Source organism: Clarias gariepinus, chromosome 2, assembly GCF_024256425.1.
Source record: "Clarias gariepinus isolate MV-2021 ecotype Netherlands chromosome 2, CGAR_prim_01v2, whole genome shotgun sequence".
Lineage (NCBI taxonomy): Eukaryota > Metazoa > Chordata > Actinopteri > Siluriformes > Clariidae > Clarias > Clarias gariepinus.
Window position 1 is genome coordinate 44336521 of NC_071101.1, and position 12769 is coordinate 44349289.

The window sequence follows — 12769 nt, forward strand, 5'->3', positions numbered from 1 at the left end:
AGGGTATCAGACACAGACGTAAAATGATATGAACTAGCCAATAGAAACTAGAAACAGGCGTCCTTCAAATGTTTAGCGCACAGAGGTGGTCTGTAGCTAGTAAACGGTGCTGGCTCATGCCTTTCGGGGCTCTCTAGAAGGTCTTGACCCGCGGCGAAGCTCTCTGGAAGGTCTGGGCCCGCAGCGGGGCTCTCTGTAAGGTCTGGGCCCGCAGCGGGGCTCTCTGGAAGGTCTTGACCCGCAGCGGGGCTCTCTGGCTTGGCTGAGCCCTCCACTGTGCTCTCTGGCTTGACTGAGCCCTCCACTGGGCTCTTTGGCTTGGCTGAGCCCTCCACTGGGTTCTCTGGAGATTCTGGGCTTCCGCTGTTGAATTGGGAGAGCTGGTCCTGGAGCAGTGCACCCATCTCCAGCAGGGTTTGCATGCAGTAATGATCATTTGTCACGCGCATTGATCTGCTGTATGAGCTCAATAGCTAGCTGTTGAAACACTAGCCTCCACCATTGCTTCTCCTCACCTTGCACCCTCTGCTGACACACCAACTGGCGTTCCTCCTTACCCTTGGCTTGAAGGTGTTTGATTGTAATAAGTTTGGAAAAAAAAGATGCTACACATCTAGTGCTGTTTTGATGAATTTGTTAAATCATATAAATTTGGGAAAAAATCTGTAAAATAATTGTTTTTCACTGCTGAAATTGGTAAACTTTTACACTGCTAACTTGTGTTTCACTGCTAAATAGTGCTGTTGCTTCATTGAAGGTCTTTAATCGTATAAATTTAGCAAAAATCTGTATAATAACTTAATAATACAACATCAGATTAATCTGTCATAAGATTATTGCTGAAGTAGCCTTGTGTATAAAAATATGTCATTTACCTTCAACAGTGAGTCTGAAATGTCTGTATTCACCACCTTTAACAATACACATGTAATCTCCTCCATCCTCTACAGTCAGGTGTGATATGAGCAGAGAGAAATTTCCTGAAGAGTGATCTTTAAAGAGCTGAACTCTGTCTTTGTACTGATTACTCATAGGAAATATTGCTACCCATACATTTTTATTTGTGTATTTCTCCCATTTAAATTTCACAGGTGTGATGTGGAGGTCAGTGCAGGAGCAGGGCAGCAGTACTGAGCCTCCTGTGTACGCAGTGATGGGTCTTGGATCTCTGTCTCCTTCCAGCCTGCAGCCTGTAGGAACACACCAGTTACTAATCTGTTAAAACCCCTAAAACTTGTACAGCATGGATCTGTGCCCAAAAGGCAACACTAGGTAATAACTAATTAAATAAAAACATCCTTATATGAGTGTAATGCCAGTTTATTTCAACGGAGGGAAGCATAAGGCGTCAAACACTGGTTGGGTTTCCAGATAATGCCATGTAGAACTCACTCACTCACTCACTCATCATCTATATAGCTTTATACAGGGTCATGCGGGGCCTGGAACCAAGCCCAGGAGACTTAAGGCACAAGGCTGGGTACATTCTGAATGGGTTGCCAATCTATCACTGGGCACACATACACACACTCACACACTCATTTACATAGTCTGGCTATTTAAAAAATGCCAATTAGTTTAACTCTTAATCCAAAATATCCAAAGAAAAACCTTCAAGCAGAAGAAGAACATGTAAACTCCATTGCACGTCCACAAAGCATGGCGAATACTGAGAAACATTTTAGTATTAGATTTTACTTTTTTATTTCGGTATAAGGTACAGTCACTATAAGACTTAATCTTAATCTCTAATTAGGTATATATATATATATATATATATATATATATATATATATATATATATATAAACATCTCAAATTTGTTTAAGAAGAGTGTTTCACTCACTCATCTTCTACACCACTTTATCCTGGATTCAGGGTAGCGGGGACCTGGAACCTAACCCAGGAGGCTTAGAACACGAGGCGGGGTACACCCTGGACAAGGTGCCAATCCATCGCAGGGCACACACATACTACAGGCAATTTGGGAACACCAATTAGCTTAACCTGCATATCTTTGGACTGCAGGAGGAAACCCACCAAGCACGGGGAGAAAATGCCAACTCCATGCACACAGAGAGAGGAATCGAACCCAGGGCCTGGAGTTGCAAGGCGACAGTGCTAACCACTACACAGAATAAATGTTTAAGAGTTGTAAACAAGGTTAAGTTTAGGTTTTGTGTTTGAGTGTGTATGTTTTTACAATAAAGTGGAACCTTGGATTGCGAGTAATGAAGTTTGCGAGCATTCCGCAAGACAATCAAAAATTTTGTAACACATGTACAGTAGCACGCATGAACCTCTTGTTTTGACGCCGAGTGTCACGTAATCACAACTGAGCCAATGTTTTTTCTTTCTCTTGCGCTGCGGAATTGTGGGTAATCGTCTTCCCTGCTGGGTCTTAATGCTCGTCTCTTACTTGTATAATCAAAATCTGTGCATGTGTGTACTGTTTACTATAACACCACATGTGTGCATATAAAACACATTTTATTTAGTTTTACACGCACTGTATGCGTGTGTGCATGAAAGTTTGTACTGTTTTTTATAACAGACGTGTGCTCGTGTGAATCAGAAGCAAGTCTCATTAGAGATGTTAAAGATACAAGTTCTCTCTCAGCCTGCACTGCACTTTGTATGCATGTGTAACGGAGTTAAAATTGCACTTTGTTGAAATTATAATATTTTCAAATTGTATTGTGAGTTTTATTTATTTAAAGATTTTATTTAATATTTGTGAATTTTATCATTTTGAAAACACATTTTGCAGTCACTTTTCTTCATTTTCCGTGGCAATTATAAACCTGCACATTGCTCCTTTTTGTACCTCCTGTGTTCCCGTAGTTCGCCTTCCCCCTGAAGTGCATGTTTGAGAATATAATTAATCTGACCACACAATGCTGCCGTGTATTGATGAGGGGGTCAGATGTGCATTGCAGGCCGAAGACAATATATATGTTTAATTGTCTTCTACAGGGCCGAATAAAATAATGGAAAGCAGCTCTTGGTGTCGTCTTGGTGTTTTTGAAAGTAAAAGGCAGATCCGTTACACTGGTGCCGTGACTCCTTGGATCTTCAGATCAGCTTGATGCCGGTTGCCGTGGATACTGTGCTGCTGTTCTAGTCTACACTTCAAGATCAAAGTGGGGTCAGAGAAACAAAAGAAAAAAAAATTCAAAAGTTATTTGGTGTATATTGTTATAAATTTTATGACATTTAGTTGGCCGCTTTTAATTTCAGTTGGTAATATTCTTGTTTTTCAAAGTGATCTATTGTTTTCTTTTATTAAGATCTTATAATTAATATACACAACGCAAGTACAGTTTCAGGCAAAAAAAAAAAAAAAAACATTTGTAAAAAGGGCAATGGATACCCATTTAAATCATCCATTACCAAAAGGGAGGGGAATTTGGTTAGATTGCATTGCTGACAGTAGGGATGTGAGACATTCTAAGCCCATAGCCGATGATTACACGGATACAGGTTTGGGTCATACCTTGGGTTGTACACCTGTTAGTGGGTTTAAGAGGGAGTATCTTCGCACCTCCACACCAGCCACTGATGTTGACGCTATTCACCATCTTACAGACATGGTAGGACAGTTAGGGACTCAAATTGGTGAATCTATTGTTAAAGACCTGATGTCTGCTGGTGTAGTGAACACAGTCGGTGACCGTCAGTCTACTCCCACTGCCCCAACTACTCACAGTGTACCTACCAGATATGACTCACCTCATGTGACAGTTCATGTTAAATCAGGCGGTGAATTCTCAACATTTAAAGGTGATATCACTGACAAGCATTCAGTCCAGGACTGGATTGATTTGACTAAGACTTACCTCAGAAAACATGTGATTCCTGTGAATGACCAGGCAGAGGAAATTATGAGCCATTTAATGGGCAAAGCCAGAGATGTTGTCAAGATTTCCTTGCGTAGTGATCCAGCGATTGATCTTAAACAAACACCTGATAAAATCTATGATGTTTTCCTCCATTATTTTAGTGAAGCTTCTTCGTGTCTCCCTCTTGCTGACTTTTATGCTACACTGCCCAAACACAAAGAAAATCCAGTTGATTACTGGATAAGGCTGAATAAGGCAGCTGACTTAGCTCTTGAGGGCCTACGCAGACAGGGAAAGAAAACAGAGAACTTAAATAATGAAGTCGCACTCATGTTTGTCAAACATTGCCCTGACCCTGAGCTCTCTTACAGCCTAAAGTGTAAACCAATTCATGAATGGACTTCACGTGATGTCCAACTGAGGATTGATGGTTATCAAAGAGAGTTAAGAGCTAGTGGCAGAGCCATTGAGACTGCACGGCTTAAAAACCATGTCATCGCAATGACCCCTGAGCAGCCCAGTGTTCCTCCAGCAAATGTGGCAATACCTTCCCAATGTCACACTCCAAATCTCTCCCTCCAAGCCCAGCACTCAGTGTGCCCTTCCACTTGCCCTCTTCCTACCCGTGTCCCTGCTCAGGGCGAATCCATTCACAGTCTGAGCCACTCTTCTGCGCCAGCCGTGGCACAAAATCTACAGTCACAATCGGATGAGAGTCTTCCAACCCGTATGGTTGATATATTTCAGGATATGATGGATAAAATGCAGCAGCATAACACCCACCATGTATCCAGGGGTGGCAGATTTCGACGCACCCTTCGTGACAGACGCCCCAATCAGACTGTAAGGTCTGTGATGACTCGAGCCACAACACTATTTCACACTGCATGTCTGAAAGATTGTGTTTTGCCTGTTTTGAAGCTGGTCACACCAGACCAAATTGTCCAGTCAGTAGCTTCTCTCAGTCTGGGGGAAACTAGTTGACCTGTATTTTGAGGGAGGCAGTACAGGTCTCAGCAACCACTCCCACACAGATGACACTTCTGATGCTGAATCAGTTTACATATCTGCAAGAGACTCATCCCATGATTCTGAGACTGTTGTTTATCAAAATATTCACAGAGTCAGCAGTAGTGAGAGCCTTTTCTACACACCTGTGTTACTGGGTGGGACAATGAAAATTGGTGGCATGTTGGACACCGGCTCTATGGCTTGTAGTATGAGTAAAGAGGCAGAGATGAAAATGAAAGAAGCCGGAGTGATAAATGACCTGCACAAGGTTAATGTGAATGTGGTCCTCGTTGGATGTGGTGGGCTTCACGTTAAACCCAAGTGTGCTTTTGATGTAGAGATGGAGGTGTATGGCTGCAAGATTGTAGTGCCCACGCTTGTTGTTCAAGGCCAGCAGGATGCACTAATATTGGGAACCAATGTTATAAAACATATCCTGCAGCAGTCTAAGCCAAGCGAGTCTCACTGGAAAACAGTGTCAAGTCCTTGCCCAAAAAAAGATCATGAGATGGAACAGTTCTTGTCTATGCTCTCAGGTATCAAGCCCTGGAAGGGTGATGAAGCTCCTCAGAAGGTTGGTACTGTCAGGTGCATCTCTGCTGTCTGCCTTCAGTCCAGCTGTGAATATCTTATTTGGGGAAAACTACCTAGAAATACTGCTATTTCACCAGGCAGCACTGTGATGACAGAGCCAACATCATCCCGCTCAGCTCCCAGAGGTGTTCTGGTGTCTAGAGTCGTGACTCCATTGTGGGGAGATAAGTGGGTCCCACTAAAACTCATCAATGGTTCTGACAGGCCTGTGTTGTTAAGACGCAATGCAAAGTTGGCAGATGTTTTTTCCTGCATGGCGATTGAGGATATGGACATAATTGAGTTTCCAGAGGGTCCTTGGGCTAGCTTTTCACATTCGCTGATGCCTCAACCTGTCACTAGTATGAAGTCCACCGAAGAAAAGCTTAGGTCAGCTGGTCTCAGTAACATTGACATTGAGTCCTGTTAGGTGTCTGAGGTATATAAGGGGAAGATGACTGACCTTATTTTGCAGTATGGAGATATATTTTCACGCCATCATCTCGACTGTGGAGAGGCAAAAGGTTTTGTACACCGCTACATCTTTCAGACAAAAGACCGTTCAGGCTACCTCATAGGAGAGTGCCCCCTGGACAATATCAAAAATTGCGTCAGGTGTTAAGTGAGATGGAGGGCAAAGAAATCATCAGGAAATTAACCAGCGAATATGCATCACCACTCGTTCTTGTGTGGAAGAAGACTGGGGATCTTCGTATATGTACGGATTTTCGGTGGCTAAATAAAAGGACTCTGAAGGATGCTCACCCTCTTCCCCATCAGGCAGATTGCCTAGCTGCGTTAGGACGCAACAGCCTATTCAGCACCACGGATTTAACGTCTGGGTTCTACAATATGCCACTTCATGAGGAAGACAGGAAGTACTCAGCTTTTACAACTCCCATGGGCCTTTATGAGTACAATCGTCTGCCTCAGGACCTATGTAATAGTCCAGGAAGTTTCATGCAAATAATGATGAGCATTTTTGGAGATCAAAAATATCTGAGTTTGCTGTGCTATTTAGATGACCTGTTGGTGTTTGCTTCAGATGAGGAGAGTGCCTTGTTACGCCTGAAGATGGTGTTTAAGAGACTGCGTAGCCATAATCTAAAGTTGGCTCCAAAAAAATGTTTCTTCCTCAGGAGGTCTGTGAGGTTTCTTGGCCACATAGTTGGTGAAAATGGTGTTTCAACAGACCAGAGCAAAGTCGAGAGCATCACAAATATGACTAGTACTGATCTCATGGACCCTGATGGTGTGACCCCATAACAGAAGAGGATTAGGTCGTTTCTAGGGATGATAAATTATTAGCATTTTGTGCCTGAAAACTCCGCCATAGCCAAGCTTTCTTTGACCTGCTGAAGGGTGAGAAGAGAAAAAGGACAGGTCAGAAAGACAGGACAACAGGCAGAAAGTTGTGTGCAGCAGACTGGACACCGCAACAGGAACAGGCCTTTGACCACCTTAAGGCTTCGCTAGTCAACTCTATGATTCTAGCCCATCCTGACTTCACCCGTCCCTTTATGTTGTCAGCAAGTCCCTAACTCATGCCCAGAAGAACTATCCAGCTCACCACTTGGAGTTTTTGGCGTTGAAATGGTCAATTTGTGACAATTTCAGTCACTGGCTCAAAGGTCACAAATTCACAGTCTGGACTGACAACAACCCGTTGACTTATATACTTACAAAGCCGAAGCTAGACTGTTGTGAGCAACGCTGGGTAGCCAAGTTCGCAAGTTATGACTTTGACATTAAGTATGTCCCAGGACGGCAGAACATCGTAGCTGACGCTTTGAGCCGTGTGCCTTTTGTCAAGGAGAGCATTGGCCAAAGACTTCTTACTGAACCCTATGCAAACCTTCTGAGTGATGTTAAAGATGTGTCATGTGATTCAGTTAAAAATGTCTTCAGGTCATCCAGTGGTCAAGTGAAGCCCGTTACAGTGAGTAATATTGTCCAATCAGCATGTGACTCACCTCATGTATGGGCTCAGTCTATTGGAATGGACGATGTGTCTGCGGTACTACAATCACATATGGTTTGGGAAGCTGGTCCCAGGTCCCGTGAAGTGCAAACATTGCAGTTCCTTCCTTAGTTGATACCACCTGGAATTAACACCTTACCCGCATACTCCGAAAAAGGCCTTTGTGACAAGCAGTTGGATGATAGAACTCTTTCTCGTGTCCTGTATTATGTTGAGAGGCGATGGAGGCCTTTTAGGAGGGCAAAAGCTAAAGAGTCTGTCTCTGTCGTAAGATACTTGAAACACTGGGACAAACTTACCGTGAGCAATGGTGTCCTGTACAGAGTTTCAAAGGACCCTAAGACTAGAGCAAAACGGTCCCGATATGTTGTTCCTGACTCTCTCAAAGATAAAGTCCTGAAAGGAGTTCACGACGAGGCCAGTCATCAGGCCCAGTCAAGGACTCTTAGTTTAGTAAGGGAGAGGTTCTTTTGGACAAACATCGACAGAGACGTGAGAGACTATGTTCGCCATTGCCAGCGATGCGTTGTTAGTAAGACAGCTGAACCTGAAGGAAGAGCTTCCTGGAGAGTATAACAACAACTAGACCACTGGAGCTCGTCTGTATTGATTTTTGGCCGGCTGAAAACTCCTGTAACAAGTCCATAGATGTCTTAGTAATAACTGACCATTTTACAAGATTGGCTCAGGCGTTTCCCTGTAAAGACCAGACAGCCAAGCAGGTAGCAAAAGTTCTTTGGGACAAATACTTCTGTGTTTTTGGATTCCCTGAAAGGATCCACAGTGATCAAGGGACTAATTTTGAAAGTCGACTTATAAGTGAGCTTCTCATGGTCTCGGGCGTCAGAAAATCACACACTACCCCTATCATCCAATGGGAAATGGTAGTGTGGAAAGATTCAATAGAACCTTAGGCTGTATGATCCGCGTGCTGTCCCCTGCAGCTAAGGCTGACTGGCCACGACGCTTACAAACATTGACATTTATGTACAACTGCACAGCTCATGAAACAACGGGCTACCCGCCCTTTTACCTCATGTTTGTCCGTGTCCCCCGTCTACCTGTTGACGTTTTGTTTCATACTGTCCTGCACGATTCTGATGTGACAAGTTATGACAAGTATGTGGCTTCTCTCACCAATGATCGATGATTGTTAATCGCTCAGAAACATGCTGTGAAGGAGCAGAAAAGACATGCTCATCTGTACAATAGGAAAGTAAAGGGATCCAGTATCGAAGTTGGGGATAGAGTGCTTTTAGCCAACAAAACGGAGAGAGGTAAAAAGAAACTCGCCGATAAGTGGGAATCGACCATTTACACAGTTGTGGACATGAATGCTGAAACACACACGTACAGGATTTGTCACACGGTCACTGGCCGGGAGAAGGCGGTTCATAGGAACTTACTTCTGCTTGTTAGCTTCCTTCCTGTGGAAAATGAAATTGATATGTCCGACTTACCTTCATCCATGTCTGCCGCTGAATCTTCACCTCCAGGTACTGCTGATGCAGGTGACGCATCTGAGACTCTGTTTGAGAGAGCAAGTGAGAATGGTTGTAGATCTGGTAAAGACTATGATGTTGACAGTCTAAACGACTCACCTGCATGCTTGAGAAATGATGTGAGTCTCTTGCCTGATGCAGAGCCTGTGGATTCCGAAAGGAGAACAATGGACTGGTTAAGGCAGTTCTCTACACCAAGTTTGTCACAAGTGGGTGTTACCGATGTGGCGAGTGTGACCTCTAGACAGCATGAAGCTTTTGCTTCGCCTGGCAACATCATGACGGAACAGTCTGTGACTTGTGACTCTGTACCTTTAGCTGACATTGCTGTTGACATAAGACAATCAGAAGTTGCACCTAAGAATACAACACAAACGCACAATGCACCTCACACTCTGTGCAATGCTGACCAGTCCTCACTTCAGCGCAGTAATTTTCCCGATGCACAAACACAGGTCAGATCTAGATTTGGTCGACTAGTCAGACCTGTTAATAGGTTGATACAATCCATGTCCAGACAGGATGTTGTTCAGGATAATTTCAGAGTTAAATCTGTTTGCAAGTCTATTTTTCATTCTCTTGTTGAATAACTTTCCCCGGCTTTAATGGTTGTCAGATTTTTGTTTTGGAAGTGGTGCATGACTGCTTTATGTAATTAAATAACATGTTTTGATCTCTTTCATGGGCACCCTGTTTCCAGTAGTTGGATTGGGAGATAGCGCTGCTCTCATACCACTTCATTCCTTTTGGGAATACCGTAGGTGTTGGACTTGTTCAATGACCCTTTTATTGTGAATGTAATTGTTGAAGTTGTGTCTGATATGTACTATGTAGATGTAGCTAAAATTTGATAAAATTCAGTGGAGGTGAATGTACTGGAGGGGCTGTTCAAGGTAGGGCGTATTGGAATTATTGGACAGAATTGTCTCTTTGTGCAACAAAGCAGATGGCTCGTGTTATCGGCCTTTTATGACTGCGATGGTTTCCGCGGAGAGGCACTTGTGGTTGAATCTCAGGGGCATCAAGAAGAAGGATCGTGTATTCCTCCTCGATGCCCCATCTCGCCTCCCGGCCTACTTTGCAATGTCGTTAACTCGGTCGCCACTAGGTTCATGAGGCGAAGTTATATAACAAGCCTTCGGGAAATTCCTTCGCCGCCGTGCTCAAGAGTCGGGACTGTCGGCCACCCAGTCTCGACCGGGTCTGACTGTTGCGAGGCGTGAAACACACAAGGAGAGTGTTTTTGAGCTGGGCACCCCCTCGCAAGATTGGGGTGCGTCACACAATCTGCCTCCAAAGAGGTCAGACTGGCATATTGTCTTCACAAAGAAGCCCTGAGGTTCATGCGCCCAGGACCGTGGGGGGTGGCCCCCCAATGGAGAGAAGCACGCAGAATTCCTTTCAAAGAATGAAGTGTTCTCCCTGGCACCCCCAGGAGGTTGGTGTCCTTGCTCTGCCACCACTGGTGTTTCGGGCAACTCCAGTCTCCAATAAAATGTTAGTTCTTCGTTTTTTTTCCTGCCATGTTTCAGGATGCCAAACATCTAACATTCCCCCCGTTTAATCAAGCTGTCGAGACTTTGCCCCTTTCTGAGAAACTGGCAGCGTGGAAGCTACTGCCAAGTATATCTCCTTGGGTACTAAGCACTGTACAGAGAAACTACAGGATTCAGTTCTCACATCACCCTCCGCGTTTCAATGGCGTGGTCTCCACTTCCATGAAACCGAAAAGTGCGCATCTGCTGACAGAAGTTGCTGGAAAATGGGGCCATGTAACATGTTCCCCTACCAGACAGAGAGTCAGGCTACTACATTCGGTGTTTTTTGGTTCCCAAGAGGAACGGGGGGCTGCGTCCAACTTTTTAGATTTTGCGGGCTTTACCGCTATCTAAAAATAAATCAATAGAAATATTGCCAAAACACTGGAGGTTTCTGAGGTTTGCTTTCGGGGGCGAAGCTTACCAGTATCAGGTCCTTCCATTTGGTCTAGCTCTCTCACCCGCACATACACAAAAATACATGGATGTAGTTTTGGCTCTTACGACTCCAGAGCATCCGTATTTGAATTACATGACTGGCTGGCCCAGTCTCAGTAGCTAGCGCTTCGACATCAGCATGTCGTATGTGCCTAGCTAATCTTTGTTTCTTAGGATTGAGATCAAATGCCATGAAAGCATGCTCTTTCCTGTTTAGAGGACAACATTTTTGGGTGTCACATGGAATTTGAGCGTAAGCGGGCACAGCTGTCTCCGCTTGTGTCGAATCCATACCGTGTATACAGCTCTCATGGCAATCCCCAATAAGGGCTACGTGCCAGGTGTTTCGTACCCTTCCTATGTGGTTCAGACCACGGTTTCTGGCTCTGGATCCCACTCTAAGTCCGTCTTGTCGTCGCAGATCCTAACGACAGATGCTTCCCTCATGGGCTGAGGTGCGGTCTTAGATGATCGTCCAGCCCAAGGGAGCTGATGTTGCGCGGCACATCAGTTGCCTCAAAATTATGGCTCTATTTTGGGCCCTAAAGCACTTCCTCCAGCTGTTGAGACTACCATGTCCTAGTGCAGGTGGACAACACTATGGCAGTCTCATATATTAATCGCCAGGGCGGACTGTGCTCGCGCCGCTAAATAGCTAGCGCACCAGGTTCCTGTCCCTCAGGGAGCGATTTACATTCTGGGAAAATTTAATGTAGCGGAGGTGGACCTCTTTGCCTCGCAAGATCAGCAAATGTCCCCTTTACTACTCTCTGACTTCCAGCCCCTGTGTCTGGACGCCTTGGCGGTCCCTGAACAGGACCAACTTAGTCAAGCTGGTCTTCCAGCCAGCGTAATTAAGACTATTCTAAGTGCTAGGGCTGCCTCCCTAGAAGAGCTTATGCCCTCAAAAGGAATGTATTTGAAAGTTGGTGCATGACGAAGCAGATAGACCCAGTCCACTGCCGAATTGTTTTAGTGCTGGAGTTTCTGCAGGAAAAATTTGTCCTCGGGCTTGTGCCCCCTTGTTGAACCACTAGAGACAGCGCCTCGGGTTTCTGACCCTCAAGATGTTTTTTCTAAATGGTGTAACCTCTCTAAGAGGATTGGAGATCTGTCAGTCTCCCCATCCTGCCTAAACTTTGCCCCTGGGCTAGTAAGTCAGAGCAGCTTTTACTTGTTTTGGGGCCACAAGCTGCATGAGAGATGCTATTGCCCTCTTCTATAAGCGCGTGGGCTCACTTCCCCTCTAGGAATCAGGGCTCATTCAACCAGGGGGATCGCCTCATCTATTGCAGTAGCAAGAGGTATTCCCCTGCAGCAAGTGTGTGACGCGGAGGGTTGGTCCTCTCTGCACACATTTGCCAACATGCACCCTATTGTTTTTGAAGCCTTCTGTCCTCTGCATTTACAGCTTCGGAGCAGGAAAGACTTCACTTACTGTGTCCAGTACGTGCTCTTCATATTAACGTCCACCGCATCAGCCAGTGGCGTAAGTCAAAGCAGCCTTTACATGGTCTGGGGCCGCAACGGGGGGTGGCCCCCACTACACTGGGCTATTGCCCCCTCCTATGAGGCGCGTGGGCTCACTTCGCCTCTAGGAATCAGGGCTCATTCAACCAGGGGGATCACCTCATCTATTGCACTAGCAAGAGGTATTCCCCTGCAGCAAGTGTGTGACATGGAGGGTTGTTCTCTCCACACACATTTATTATATTTATAGTCTGGATGTTCATGCTGCTCCGGGCTCACGGGTCCTCGAGTCAGCTACCCAGACATAGTTCTGAGACTTTCTCGGCCTTGTGCGCACACGCTACACAAACTTGGAGTCCAGACACATGCAGTGCGGCGGCGTTGGCACTCTCGTTCCCATACCGTTTTTACGCAG